The 15,098-nt window shown below is 41.3% G+C and overlaps 1 long non-coding RNA gene across 1 annotated transcript; it reads left to right on the top strand.

Moving 5' to 3' along the window:
- The first annotated feature begins 934 nt into the window (after positions 1–934).
- Positions 935–7,440, top strand: Gm3654. The gene is made up of 5 exons (XR_004691279.1): positions 935–1,197; positions 3,614–3,651; positions 4,797–4,922; positions 6,097–6,183; positions 7,348–7,440. It is a non-coding gene; the product is annotated as a predicted gene 3654 (long non-coding RNA).
- The last annotated feature ends 7,658 nt before the right edge of the window (positions 7,441–15,098 follow it).

The raw sequence follows: 15,098 nt of genomic DNA, 5'->3' as shown, positions 1-15,098 counted from the left end.
TTCCTTCTGAAGTGAAGTGCATCCTCAGTGCCACACCAAAGTCATTTTCTGTGCTGAATCCTGTTATGCATCTCCAAATTTCTCTTAGCATGGGGATGGACAATAGAAAAGTTATTCGTGATGACCTCCTGTCTGATGTGTATAACTGAGAAGAGTTTGAATTCTTGAGATCAGTGGTGAAAGGATACTCGATTCCAAATATGTCCTTTTTTATTCCTCTATGGTAATTTCCTAAGTTTTCTTTGCAAGAAGACCTGTCAAGTATCATTCCCACAAAGAACTACAACCTGTTGGGTCTTAAATCCAAGGCAAAAATGTTGAACTAAAGTGTCCATTAACGTATCAAACTGGACAGTGGCCTCAGCATCTCTCTGTCCCTGGCTGGCATGCCTCCCCCCACCCCCCAGCCACCGCACAGCCCAAACTCCCCAGTCCAGGTGATCCCCTGGGCTTTCCTCCTTCCAGCTCCTCTGACCACTATATAACTCAGCCACTTTTAGCTGTGCTAGTCTTTTGGCTCAGGGGGTCCTTCTTGGTTGGAGGCCCCTCTTTCTCTTTTCAGATCTCCTCTCCTCACATGGCCCAGCTTAGGGTAATGTTCACTCTGTAAGGTTCCCAGAGGTTTTCTGTCTGGTCTGGAACTCACTGTGACAGGCTAGTTTCTAATCCCAAACATCAACTTGCCTCTGCCAGCAGTTCTGTAATTTAGGAGTGTTTCAGCAAACCCGGCTTTTGGAGCTCAAGGAAATATTGACACATCTATAATCACAACACTCTCCCTAACAGATTGAGTGTAAGGCTCCATCTGGGGAGGTGTGTCCACTTCCTGGCGCTTGATCACGTCTGAACTACATTGTCCAGAAGACATTGCACCGAGAATAGCCAATGAAAATAGGCGCATTAGTGACAACAAAAGGAAGCTGGGCCGGACTTTTGGCTTTGCATGCAGGAGGTTCTTTGAAACTTTTCTGGATCTGTCAGTCTGGTTCACAGAAAACTGGTTTTATCAGTATTGGTCATGGCACAAAAACGGTAGAGTTGAGGTGTTTTTCCTCCGTCACGGAGACAGAGCTGAGATTTTCGACAGCCCGTGTGATCTAATCCAAGCTTGGAGGAGGGATGGCCACGTCCCAGGGCCCAGCTGGCCACTGGAGCCTGATGGTGATTGTGGAGACTGCAGGTGGAGCCCTTCCCCAGGTGAGTGACTAGTGATCGCACACCTACCTGAGTTCTGGAGCACTGAGATCTGGGTCAGGCGCCAACAGGGTAGACTCCCATGTCCCCGACTGTAGGGCACCGGTGGATGAAATTATTGTAGTTTTGTTTTTGTTTGTTTTGTTTTGGTTTTGGTTTTATTTTTTGTTTTTGGTTTTGGTTTTGGTTTTTGTTTTTTTTTTGTTTGTTTGTTTGTTTGTTTTGAGTTCTTTTTTGTTGTTTTTTTGTTTTTTGACATCTGTATGCTAGATTGCTAGAACCATACCCTCTGACTCAGTGTCTGGTGGACTGTACCTCTCAAGGCTTGTGGGAGGGCATGAGCTCTGACAAAGAGCCCTGGAGTGACCTCTACTGGCATTACATGAGGGAAAGGGCTCAGTGAACCTAAGGACCTGACTTTTGTTTAGAGAGACTCTGGTGGCCAAGAAGATTTGAACAGGTGAGAGATTCCATCTAGTCAGTTTCCTAGCTTGGGGTGGGGGTAATTTGGGTGTAGGCAGAGACCTGTGAATCCTTGGGTAAATCCTGTGCACTCATGTTCAACTTGGAATGTAAGCTGTAGCAGGGGTGGGGGAGTTGTAGGGTGGGTGATGGTGGTGTTCAGATCTTTGATGGAGTTATTTTATTCTCTCTGTATGCACCTCTTCCCCACCTCCTTTCCACCTCCACTGTCCCCCAGGGGGCCTGGTGGGCTCCTGCTATCCCTCCCTCCCTCTCCCTTTTCCACACTCCCCTCTTCCTTCACCCCTCTGCCTATTCCTTTGCCCCTCTCCCTCTCCCTCTCCCTCTCCCTCCCCCTCCCCGTCCCCCTCCCCTCCCCCTCTCCCTCTCCCTCTCCCTCTCCCTCTCCCTCTCCCTCTCCCTCTCCCCTCATCCCTCCTTCTCCCTCAGACTGGGCCTCTCTATGTAGTCATGGATGTCCAGTCTCTCTATGTATCAGGGTGTCTTCAAACTCAGAGAGATTCTTCTATCTCTAACTCACAAGTGATGAGATTAAAGCACCTTTTGTTATATTTTTACGTTATTCATTTACTTTTGATCTTGGCTCAAACTCACTGTTTACACCACACTGGCCTCAAATTCACAGAGATTTGCCTTCTTGTGAGTTAGGGTCTCCTTTGGGTAAGGGTTGCCAACTGAACACTGGTTCATGGTGGAAGTGCCCTAATTAGAGCCAACCTCTCCTACATTTCCAGTGAGTTTTAAAAACTCAGCCATCAAGACATGCTGCTGTGCTAAGCATAGATGTGAGGGAAAATTAAATTAAAAATAAATCTTATTTTTTAAAAAAATATTACTAAATTACATTAGTAATAACAATTAATAATATTACTAATTTTTAAGTATTACTGAAAGGTTTTACAACTCTGTAATTGCTTTCAGTATTTGAGTAAAGTCTGCCTTGTTATTAGCTATACTCCCTCTCCCCATTGACACTCCCCATGACTCTAGCTGGCCTATATACATCGTGTTGGCCTCAGATGCACAAAAGTCTGCTTGCTTCTGCCTTGCAAATGTTGTGTAAAGGCTAATTAATTCCAAAGTCTTAATTCAATGTGGGTAGACAAAACAACATTTTGAAATCATATGTACCCATTTGTGAAACTTTTGAAAGAAGCATTAGTCATGTGCTCAGGAAGAGCCTGTACCAAATACTTGACACACAGGACTGAATTTGAGACTGTGATTCTCTTTTTTTTAAGATTTATTTATTTTATGTATATGAGTACATGGTTGCTATCTTCAGACACACCAAAAGAGGGTAATCTCTCCAGGCCTATTAGTCTCTTTTTGGAATAGGAAGGTATGTTAGTTTTAATGATAACAGTTCCCATAGGCTTAGATATTTCAATGCTCAGTCCCTAGGGTGTGGAACTGTTTGAGAAGAATTGGAAGGATTAGGAGGTAAGGTATTGTTGGAGGAAGGGCGTGGCTGGTAGTGAACTTTGAGGTTTCAGAAGCCCACGCCTAATCCAGTGCAAGTGTGTGTGTGTGTGTGTGTGTGTGTGTGTGTGTGTGTGTCTGAGTGTGGCTACTGCCTGTAGATCAGAATGTAAAGTCTTCAGGTATTGCCATGGTCCCATGCCTCTCTTCTCCCTACCAAGCTAATCCTAGAGGAACACTCTGAAACTGTTAGCCAGCACCCAGTTAAATGATTTTTTTTTAAATTGTAAGAATTGCCTTGGCCATGGTGTCTCTTCATGGCAATAAAACAGTAAATTTTATCTTCAGGTAACAAACAGAAGAGATTGATTCTTTGTCCAAGGTCACCCAGTCAGAGACACCTTTAAGGGATGGAGCGCAGTGGGTACCTGACTGCATGTAAGAGAGAGGACTTGGGTGAACCTTTGGGATACCAACACTCTTGCTTATTACTCACAACCTTGTTTTTCTACAGGTTTCCCAGTATCAGTGAAACCTGCCAACCAGGAAGAAGTAAGTGGAGGGTGCCCAGGAATCACACTCCTGACTTAACACATAAGGGCCTCTGGGACTGTGGTGTCCTGGGACTCTGTGCTGGAATTGTCTCTGTCCTTCCATTGGATTTCCCTGGCACATGCTCAGAATGAAAGGTCCCCACATCCACAGCAGGGATTACATGGACAGGTTTCCCTTTATGGTAACCATTGGCTGAAGATTCAAAGGTCTTAAAGCTCCAATGATGACATTAGACCAGGCCTGGAAGTGAGATGGGTTGGTGATGATTAGAAATGCTCAGGCATGCATAAGATCAGCTGGCTTTAGTGGAAGATAGGAATTGTAGTAGCACAACAGTTGAGGGCTAAGTCTGCATACTGAGAGTGAATGGAAGCTCAGTGTGAAGACTGAAGTGTGTCCTGAGATCTTGTACACATAGCTTCCTGGCCTTTGTGCCAGGGACAGAGTGGACAACAGTGCCCCAAATGTAGTCTGTGTGAAACAGATGATTGGGAGGAATCCATGTTAGTGTCTGGTTGGAAGGAGTCCATGTGAATTCTATGATTGAAAGGAGGGACATTCTTCTAGCTTGGATTGACTCCAGCTGTGATGGTGTCAATGAACTCACCCTCCAGATAGTCATCCACTTGCATACTTGTTCCTTATTGGTGGAACACTTTAGAGATAATAATGATGTATAGCCTTGTTGGAGTAGGTGTGTCCCTGGGGGTGGGCTTGTAGGTCTCAAAAGCTCTTGCCATTCCCTGTTAACTCTCTCTCCCTGGTACTGTACTATGGATCAGGATGTAAGCTCTCAGCAACTGTTCCAATGCTGTGTGTGCCTGTATCCATCCTCCCTGACATGGAGGTTACAGATTGACCCTCTGAGGTGTAAGCCCCAATAAACTCCTTGTTATCATAAGTTGCCTTGGTCATGGTGTCTCTTCACAGTAATAGAAAAGTAATTAAGCCACTATGTCAACTTAACTCATGTTGCTGAGTGATGAGCACAGTAGTCGGAGGGAACATGAAACTGGCTATCAATAGAATAGGTTCACAGCCTGGTATACTCTGAGGTAGAAAGCTAAGTGGGAATGACTTAAGGGTACCAGGAATCCCTGACAAGGAGGATTCATATAAATTCAACTTTCTCCATTATTCAGGACTGTTTATCCTTTGAGGATGTGGCTGTGGACTTCTCCTGGGAGGAATGGACACTGCTTGATGACTCTCAAAGGATCCTGCACCAGACGTTGATGTCAGAAATATGAACACTCATGTATTTACTTGTAAGACCCTGCCCTGCCATCATTTCAGAGCATGTCTAGGCTTTCCTTTGTTTTTTGGTTTTTGGTTTTTTTTTTTGTTTTTTTTGTTTTTGTTTTTGTTTTTGTTTTTTGGAGGGGGGGATTGTATTTTTTGTTTTTGTTTTTGTTTGTTTGTTTGTTTGTTTTTTAGAGAGAGCTGTATCTTTCTCAAAGCTGGCCTGTGTATACTAAGTCTTTCCCCCACAGTCTTAGAGTATAAAATACAGGTTAGGAACCAAGTCAAGTTTCACAACAGCTCTGTTTCTCTCAATTGCAGCAAAGGCACACAGGAATCAATTTGGGGTTAGGAATTTTTTGGGTGTAGTTTGAGACATCAGTCTATCTTTAGAATGCTAGCTGTGCTGGATGTGCTATGTAGACCTGGCTGTCCTCTGACTTCCAAGATCTTCTTCCTCTGTCTTTTTTTTTAATTAGGTATTTTCCTTGATTACATTTCCAATGCTATCCCAAAAGTCCCCCATACACCCCCACCAATCCCCTACCCACCTACTCCCCCTTTTTGGCCCTGGCGTTCCCCTGTACTGGTGTGGACACCTTGCCCCTTCCTAGAAATGGAAACAAAACACCCATGAAAGGGGTTACAGAGAAAAAATTTGGAGCAGTGATGAAAGGATGGACCATCTAGTGATTGCCATATGCAGGGATCCATCCCATAATCAGCTTCCAAACGCTGACACCATTGCATACACTAGCCAGATTTTGCTGTAAGGAACCAGATATAGCTGTCTCTTGTGATAATATGCTGGGGCATAGCAAACACAGAAGTGGATGCTCACAGTCAGCTCTGTCTTTTGAGAGTTGCAATTAATGGACTTCACAAACACGTCTGGCCTGGGGTCAGGAGTCTTAACACTGACAGATTCCCTGTGACCAGATGACACTCTTAATATTTGGGATCTTTGTGACTCAAGTACTTCTGGTGACATGCCTTATGTTTGAATGTAACAGGAATTTGGCACTGGTAAGTTCATTTTATTTTATTTTATTTTATTTTATTTTATTTTATTTTATTTTATTTTATTTTATTTTTGCAAGACAGCTTTAACAGAATTGCTCTCCCTAGGCTGTATTCTTGTCCAATGTATGGGTTGCATCACTTAGTACAGAACTCTCATTTTTCTATCATGTCCTTTAGGACTTAAACCTTCTGGGATCCATGGGCTTACTCAGCTGGAGTCTTGGGGAGAGCCCTCTGTGCCTGCGTTGAGATTCCTGACTCCAGGTATGTTATAGGTACATAGCGTGTGGTGGTTTTTGATGTTTGGAGGTATTAATTCTGAACCAGAACTGTCCCTTGGGTGTCAGTCTTGAATGTTTTGCCTGTTGCCTTGCAACCCTGTGATACACAGCTGTTCCTGTATTGTGATGGTGTGCGCTGTAAATGTAACTCCTATTTGCCTGATGTAATTGTCATCTCAGAGGCAGTGAGCTTCCAACTGGTAAACAAGGCCTAGTCTTGGAAGCTTCTAGCCTATGTGCAATCTAATCAAGGCCTAGAGTGGTTTCAACCATGGAGACTTACTATTGAATAAGCTCACCTCTTCTACCTTATTTCTGAACACTGGCAGGATGGTCAACTGAGCTATTTCGGCTCAAACTCCTTTGATTCAAACTGGCTTCTTTTACAGTGTGACTGAATTGCTCGGTTTGATCTCAAAGTAACTCTAGCAATCTCTTCTACTCATCTGGCTTCTCATTCTCTGGTTCATTCTGTCTTCACCTGTATCTAGCTTTTTCTCTCTACAACCTGCCTGTCCTATTGTTCAGATCAAAACTTCATCTGAACACTATTTCTGCTCTGACTTAGACTCATTTTCCTGTCTTATCGCTGATTCCTTTAGTCAAATATTTCTCTGATTCATCACTTTGCCTCCTTCGCAATTAGATGTCACTTTCCAACATGGCTGCTTATTCTACCAACTAACTCTAGTTGGTAGAACAATGTTTTGGATTAAACGTGTGTACTATAGGAATGCCAGTATTCCAACCAGAGCAGCATGTTGGATTATAATTCATCTACCATGCACTATACCTTGGTAGTACTTCAATTCAGGTTCTTTAGGTACCATGCCATACAACTCTACACAGCCTTCTGCACTGTGTCTTGAATCCCCAGCAGTTGAAGCATACAGAAAGCTATTGGTGAGGAAAGAGTTTGTTACTGTACCTAGCACTCCTCCCTGTCACTTATTCCATGCTTGTGTTCTTGTTGCTCCTAAGGTCCATAGAACATAAGATATTGACAAATTCAGCATGATATCGGACCCTAGCCCCTTTGTTCTGTGAGAAACCTCAGATCACCATTATTAATAGATGCTGTCTCTCTGTCTGTCTGTCTGTCACTTGATAGTCTACATGCCACTAATCAGGATTTCCCTGTGTCCAGGTTGTTGGATCAAAGTGGAGAGTGAAATATCACCCTTTGAGCAGAGTCTATCTGCAGAAGGTGCCAGTCCATCCACGCTGCAGCAGCACATGCTGTGCTGTGCTGAGACACCCGTGCTAAGCACGGACAATGTGATAATCCTCCAGACCTCCTATGATCTTCTAAGGCATCAAGTGACTTACACTATTGGGGATACCCCCATGAACACTGAAAGTAGAGAGGCCATTCAGAGTGAGAAGAAGAACTGCATATGCAGCAACAGTGGCAAAACTTTTACTAGCACATCCCACCTCAATCAACACCGGATGATACACACTGGAGAAAAGCCTTTTAAGTGCAGGGAGTTTGGCAAGTCCTTCAGCCAAAAAGTCTTTCTCATTAAGCATTTCAGAATTCACATTGGAGAGAAGCCTTTCAGTTTCAGTGAGTGTTGCAGAACCTTCAAGCACAACTGCTTCTTTGTTGCTCATCAGTGAGTTCACACAGGAGAGACACCTTTATATGCACTAAATGTGGCAAGTCATACATGAACAGATCCAGCCTTTTATATCATTATTGGGTTCATACTGAAGAAAAGCCATAGAAGTATACTATAGTAGTTTGAATAGGTTTGGCCCCATAGATCATGTGTTTGAATGCTTGGCCCATAGGGAGTGACACTATTAGATGATGTGGCCTTCTTAAAATAGGTGTGGCCTTGTTGGAGAAAGTGTGTCACTGTGGGGATGGGCTTTGAGGTTCAGTGCTCAAGCTCCACCCAGTGTGGGAGAGTCTCTTCCTGGCTGCCTTTAGATCAGGATATAAAACCTCTGCTCTACCACACCATGTCTGCCTGCATGCAGCCATGGTTCATGCCAAGATGATAATGGACTGACCTTCTGAAACTAAGCCAGACCCAATTAAATGTTTCCCTTTATAATAGTTACCTTTTCAAAGTTTTCAAAGTTCTTTACAAAGCAATGGAAACCCTAACTAAGACATGATATCAAATGCATAATTCATATAAGGAAAATTGCAGCCTTGTTTATCATGTCCAAGCTTATATAAGGGAAAGGAAATTTAAAAGTCATGAATCTTGGAAGTTTTAAAAAACGAAACTCATCTCATCAATGACCAACAACTTCATAGTATAGGAAAAGATTTTATGTGTAGTGTGTGGGGGATGCAGCCTCATTTAACATCAGGGATTTTATGCAGCAAAGCATCATGAGTGCAAAGAATGTGGCAAAGTGTTTTGCTGCAGGACTGGCACCACATTAAATAGAGTATATGTATTGAGTGCAATGAACATGGGAAAACATTTCCATCATCTACCCTATATACACAAAAGGATATTCACTGGACAAAAGTAAAGAGTGCTTCAGATGTGCGGAGCAATCACCCACAAGTGCATCATATTTAACTGAAGAAGCCAGAGTACAGACATGCCTCATGAACCCATTGAATCTGGGGAAGAATTTGAACAAAGTTTGTTCTTATTAGCAACACAGACATAACCCAGATAGGTTTGTGTATGCAAATGTAGAGAAAGCTTCAGCCATTGACCAAGCTTGTTGAGCCTTAGGCGTGAATGTGAATCTGAGCAAAGAAGTTCTGAGAGTGGCTTTTGTGAGGAAGCCAGTCATTGAAAATTACTCATCAAAGAAGAACATGGATCAAGATGAGGATTAGTGCCATCTTATTCCTAAGAAGTTAATTCTTTCTGGGGACTTAGCAAGAGGAAGCTGTGTTCTTGGCTGCATCAGTATTGAGTGGAGTCTTCATGTTACTGACTTTGAATGGGGGAGGAAGAGAGTGACCTCACTTTAAATGAGACATATATATTTATTGTTGTTTGTTCTATTGGTTGCCCTTTTTTCCCTCACTGAATATTGCAGTCCTTGGGATAAATGATCATTTACTATAAAATCTTCATGACTATTGTGTCACTACTTTTGTTGGGGACCAGCTCTGTGTAGCACCTAATGCTCTTACATAGGAATGCAACCCATATGTTTTAGGTGTTTGTTGTTTGTTTCTTGTGTCAGTATTTCGACTGCACATATATATGAATACTAAGTACATAACTAATGCCTGTGAGAGCCCCCTAAATGCATTGGATTCCTGTAACAGGAGTTACAGATGTGTATGAAGCAGTCTGTTTGCTGGAAATGGAATAGTCTCACAAGAGACAGCTATATCAGGGTCCTTTCAGCAAAATATTGCTAGTGTATGCAATGCTGTCAGCGTTTGAAAGCTGATTATGGGATGGATGCCCGGATATGGCAGTCTCTAGATGGTCCATCCTTTCGTCTCAAGTCCAAATTTTGTCTCGGTAACTCCTTCCATGGGTATTTTGTTCCCAGTTCTAATAAGGGGCAAAGTGTCCACACATTGGTCTTCGTTCTTCTTGAGTTTCATGTGTTTTGCAAATTGTATCTTATATCTTGGGTATTCTAAGTTTCTGGGCTAATATCCACTTATCATTGAGTACATACTATGTAAGTTCTATTGTGATTGGGTTACCTCACTCAGGATGATGCCCTCCAGGTCCATCCATTTCCATAGGAATTTCATAATTTCATTCTGTTTAATAGCTGAGTAGTACTCCATTTTGTAAATGTACCACATTATCTGTATCCATTCCACTGTTGAGGGGCATCTGGGTTCTTTCCAGCTTCTGGCTATTATAAATAAGGCTGCTATGAACATAATGGAGCATGTGTCCTTCTTACCGGTTCGAACATTTTCTGGATATATGCCCAGGAGAAGTATTGCAGGATCCTACAGTAGTACTATGTCCAATTTTCTGAGGAACTGCCAGACTGATTTCCAGAGTGTTTGTACAAGCTTGCAATCCCACCAACAATGGAGGGGTGTTCCTGTTTCTCCACATCCTTGCCAGCATCTGCTGTTACCTGAATTTTTGAACTTAGCCATTCTGAATGGTTTGAGGTGGAAACTCAGGGTTCTTTTGATTTGCATTTCCCTAATGATTAAGGATGCTTCTCATCCATTCGGTATTCTTCGGGTGAGAATTCTTTGTTTACCTCTGAGCCCCATTTTTTAATGGGCTTATTTGATTTTCTGGAGTCCACCTTCTTGACTTTTTTGTATATATTGGATATTAGTCCCCTATTGGATTTAGGATTAGTAAAGATCCTTTCCCAATCTGTTGGTGGCCATTTTGTCTTATTGACGGTGTCTTTTGACTTGCAGAAGCTTTGCAATTTTATGAGGTCCCATTTGTCTCGATCTTACAGCACAAGCCATTGCGGTTCTATTCAGGGATTTTTCTCCTGTGCCCATACCTTCGAGGCTTTTCCCCACTTTCTCCTCTATAAGTTTCAGTGTCCCTGGTTTTATGTGGAGTTCCTTAATCCACTTCGATTTTACTCTAGTACAAGTAGATAGGAATGGATCAATTCAAATTCTTCTACATGATAACTGCCAGTTGTGCCAGCACCATTTGTTGAAAATACTGTCTTTTTTCCACTGAATGGTTTTAGTTCCCTTGTCAATGATCAAGTGACCATAGCTGTGTGGGTTCTTTTCTGGGTCTTCAGTTCTATTCCATTGGTCTACTAATCTATCGATATACCAGTACCATTCAGGTTTATCACAATTGCTCTCTAGTACAGCTTTAGGTCAGGCATGGTGATTCCACCAAAGGTTCTTTTATCCTTGAGAGGAGTTTTTGCTATACTAGAGTTTTTTTGTTATTCCAGATGAATTTGCAGATTGCTCTTTCTAATTCGTTGAAGAATTGAATTGGAATTTTGATGAGGATTGCATTGAATCTGTAGATTGCTTTTGGCAAGATAGCCATTTTTACTATATTGATCCTGCCAATCCATGAACATGGGAGATCCATCTTCTGACATCTCCTTTAATTTCTTTCTTCAGAGACTTGGAGTTCTTATCATACAGATCTTTCACTTCCTTAGTTAGCATCACACCAAGGTATTTTATATTATTTGTGACTATTGAGAAGGGTGTTGTTTCCCTAATTTTTTTTCTCAGCCTGTTTATACTTTTTGTAGAAAAAGTCCATTGACTTGTTTGAGTTAATTTTATATCCAGATAATTCATTAAACCTGTTTATCAGGATTAGGAGTTCTCTGGTGGAATTTTTACCGTCACTTATATATAGTATCATATCATCTCTAACATGATATTTTGACTTCTTCCTTTCCAATTTGTATCCCCTTAATCTCCTTTTGTTGTCTAATTCCTCTGGCTAGGACATCAAGTACATTGTTAAATAGTTAGGGAGAAAGTGGGCAGCCATGTCTAGTCCCTGATTTTAGTGGGATTGCTTCCTGCTTTTCACTATTTACTTTGATGTTGGCTACTGGTTTGCTGGAGATTGATTTTATCATGTTTACCTGTGGTCCTCGAATTCCTGATCTTTCCAAGACTTTTATCATGAATGGCTATTGGACTTTGTCAAATGCTTTCTCCAATTCTAAGGAGATGATCATGTGGATATTGTCCTTGAGTTTGTTTATATAATGGATTACATTGATGGATTTGTGTATATTAAACCATCCCTGCATTCCTGGAATGAAACCTACTTGGTCAGGATGGATGATTGCTTTGATGTGTTCTTGGACTCACTTATCGAGAATTTTATTGGGGATTTTTCATATTCATAAGGGAAATTGGTCTGAAGTTCTCTATCTTTGTTGGGTCTTTCTGTGGTTTAGGTATCAGAGTAATTGTGGCTTCATAGAATGAGTTGGGTAAAGTACCTTCTGCTTCTATTTTGTGGAATAGTTTGTGAAGAACTGGGATTAGATCTTCTATTGAAGGTCTGATAGAACTCTGAATTAAACCCATCTATTCCTGGGCTTTTTTTGGTTGGGAGACTATTAATGACTGCTTCTATTTCTTTAGGGGTTCTAGGACTGTTTAGATAATTAACCTGATCCTGATTTAACTTTGGTACGAGGTATCTGTCTAGAAACTTGTCCATTTCATCCGGGTAATCCAGTTTTGTTAAGTCTAGCCTTTTGTAAAAGGATCTATTGGTGTTTTGGATTTCTTCAGGATCTGCTGTTATGTCTCCCTTTTCATTTCTTATTTTGTTAATTAGGATGCTGTCCCTGTGCCCTCTAGTGAGTCTGGCTAAGGGTTTATCTATCTTGTTGATTTTCTCAAACAACCAGCTCCTGGTTTGGTTGATTCTTTGAATAGTTCTTGTTTCCACTTGGTTGAGTTCGCCTCTGAGTTTGATTATTTACTGCCTTCTACTCCTCTTGGGTGATTTTGCTTCCTTTTGTTCTACAGTATTTAGGTGTGTTTTCAAGCTGCTAGTGTGTTATCTCTCTAGTTTCTTTTTGGAAGCACTCAGAGCTATGAATTTTCCTTTTTAGAAATGCTTTAATTGTGTTCCATAAGTTTGGGTATGTTGTGGCTTCATTTTCATTTAACTCTCAAAAGTCCTTAATTTCTTTCTTTATTCCTTCCTTGACCAAGGTATCATTGAGAAGAGTGTTGTTCAGTTTCAACGTGAATGTTGGCTTTCTATTATTTATATTATTACTGAAGATCAGCCCTACACCACAGTGATCTGATAGGATGCATGGGACAATTTCAATATTTTTGTATCTGTTCGGGGCTGTTTTGTGACACATTATATGGTCAATTTTGGAGAAGGCACCATGAGGTGCTGAGAAGAAGGTATATTCTTTTGTTTTAGGATAAAATGTTCTGTAGATATGTGATAGATCCATTTGTTTCATAACTTCCGTTAGTTTCACTGTGTCCCTGTTTAGTTTCTATTTCCATGATCTGTCCATTGATGAAAGTGGTATGTTGAAGTTTCCCAGTATTATTGTGTGAGGTGCAATGTGTGCTTTGAGCTTTACTAAAGTGTCTTTAATGAATGTGGCTGCCCTTGTATTTGGAGCATAGATATTCAGAATTTAGAGTTCCTCTTGGAACATTTTGCCTTAGATGTGTATGTGTTTTTGATGACATTGGGTTGGAAGTCAATTTTATGAGATATTAGAATGGCTACTCCAGCATGTTTTTTAAGACCATTTGCTTGCAAAATTGTTTTCCAGCCTTTCATTCTGAGGTGGTGTATGTCTTTTTCCCTTCGATGGGTTTCCTGTACGCAGCAAAATGTTGGGTCCTGTTTGTTTAGAGAGTCTGTTAGTCTATGTCTTTTTATTGGGTAATTGAGTCCATTGATATTAAGAGATATTAAGGAAAAATAATTGTTGCTTCCTATTATTTTTGTTGTTAACGTTGACATTGTGTTCTTGTGGCTGGCTTCTTTTAGGTTTGTTGAAGGATTGCTTTCTTGTTTTTCTAGGGCATGGTTTCCATCCTTGTATTGTTTTTTTTTTTTCTGTTATTATCCTTTGAAGTGCTGGATTTGTGGAAAGATAATGTGTGAATTTGGTTTTGTCATGGGATACTTTGGTTTCTCCATCTATGGTAATTGAAAGTTTGACTGGGTATAGTTGCTTGGGCTTGCATTTGTGTTCTCTTAGTGTCTGTTTAACATCTGTCCAGGATATTCTGGCTTTCATAGTCTCTGGTGAAAAATCTGGTGTAATTCTGATAGGCCTGCCTTTATGCTACTTGACCTTTTTCCCTGACTGCTTTTAATATTCTATCTTTATTTAGTGCATTTATTGTTCTGATTTTTATGTGTCTGGTGGAATTTCTTTTCTGGTCCAGTCTATTTGGAGTTATGTAGGCTTCTTGTATGTTCATGGGCATCTCTTTATTTAGGTTTGGGAAGTTTTCTTCTATAATTTTGTTGAAGATATTTGCTAGCCCTTTAAGTTGGAAGTCTTCATGCTCATCTACTCTTATTATCCATAGGTTTGGTATTCTCATTGTGTCCTGGATTTCCTGGATGTTTTGAGTTAGGATCTTTTTGCATTTTGCATTGTCTTTGATTGTTGTGACAATGTTCTCTATGGAATTTTCTGCACCTAAGATTCTCTCTTCCATCTCTTGTATTTTGTTGCTGATGCTTGCATCTATGGTTCCAGATTTTTTTCCCTAGGATTTCTATCTCCAGTGTTGCCTCACTTTGGGGTTTCTTTATTGTGTCTACTTCCCTTTTTAGGTCTAGTATGATTTTGTACATTTCCGTCACCTTTTTGGATGTGTTTTCCTTTTTTTCTTTAAGGACTTGTAACTCTTTAGCAGTGTTCTCCTGTATTTCTTTTAGTGAGATATTAAAGTCCTTCTTGATATCCTCTACCATCATCATGAGATATGCCTTTAAATCCGGGTCTAGCTTTTCGGGTGTTTTCGGGTACCCAGGACTGGCTAATGTGGGAGTGCTGGGTTCTGATGATGGTGAGTGGTCATGGTTTTTGTAAGCAAAATTCTTTCCTCTGCCTTTTGCCATCTGGTAATCTCTGGAGTCAGTTGTTATAGTTGTATCTGGTTAGAGCTTGTTCCTTCCATGATTCTGTTAGCCTCTTCCAGCAGACCTTTGAGACTAGCTCTCTCCTGAGTTTCCGCAGTTAGAGCACTCTCGGCAGGCAAGATCTCCTCTTGCACAGAAGGTGCACAGATATCTGTTGTTCAGATTTGCCTCCTGGCAGAAGACGAAGGCCTGAAACAGGGCCTGTCCCAGAAACTGTTAGCTTCTGTAGTCCATACTCTCACAAGTGCAGACTATTCTTGGTGGGATCCAGGAAGGAGGATGGCTCCCATGGATGCTAAGGCAAAGCCCTCCCAGGCAGGGTGAACACCTCTCCTCTGGCATGGCAGGTGCCCAGATGTCTGGAGCATGA

This window comes from Mus musculus, chromosome 7, assembly GCF_000001635.26.
Source record: "Mus musculus strain C57BL/6J chromosome 7, GRCm38.p6 C57BL/6J".
Lineage (NCBI taxonomy): Eukaryota > Metazoa > Chordata > Mammalia > Rodentia > Muridae > Mus > Mus musculus.
Note: the sequence above shows the minus strand (reverse complement) of the source record. Positions and strands in the feature narration are given on the sequence as shown.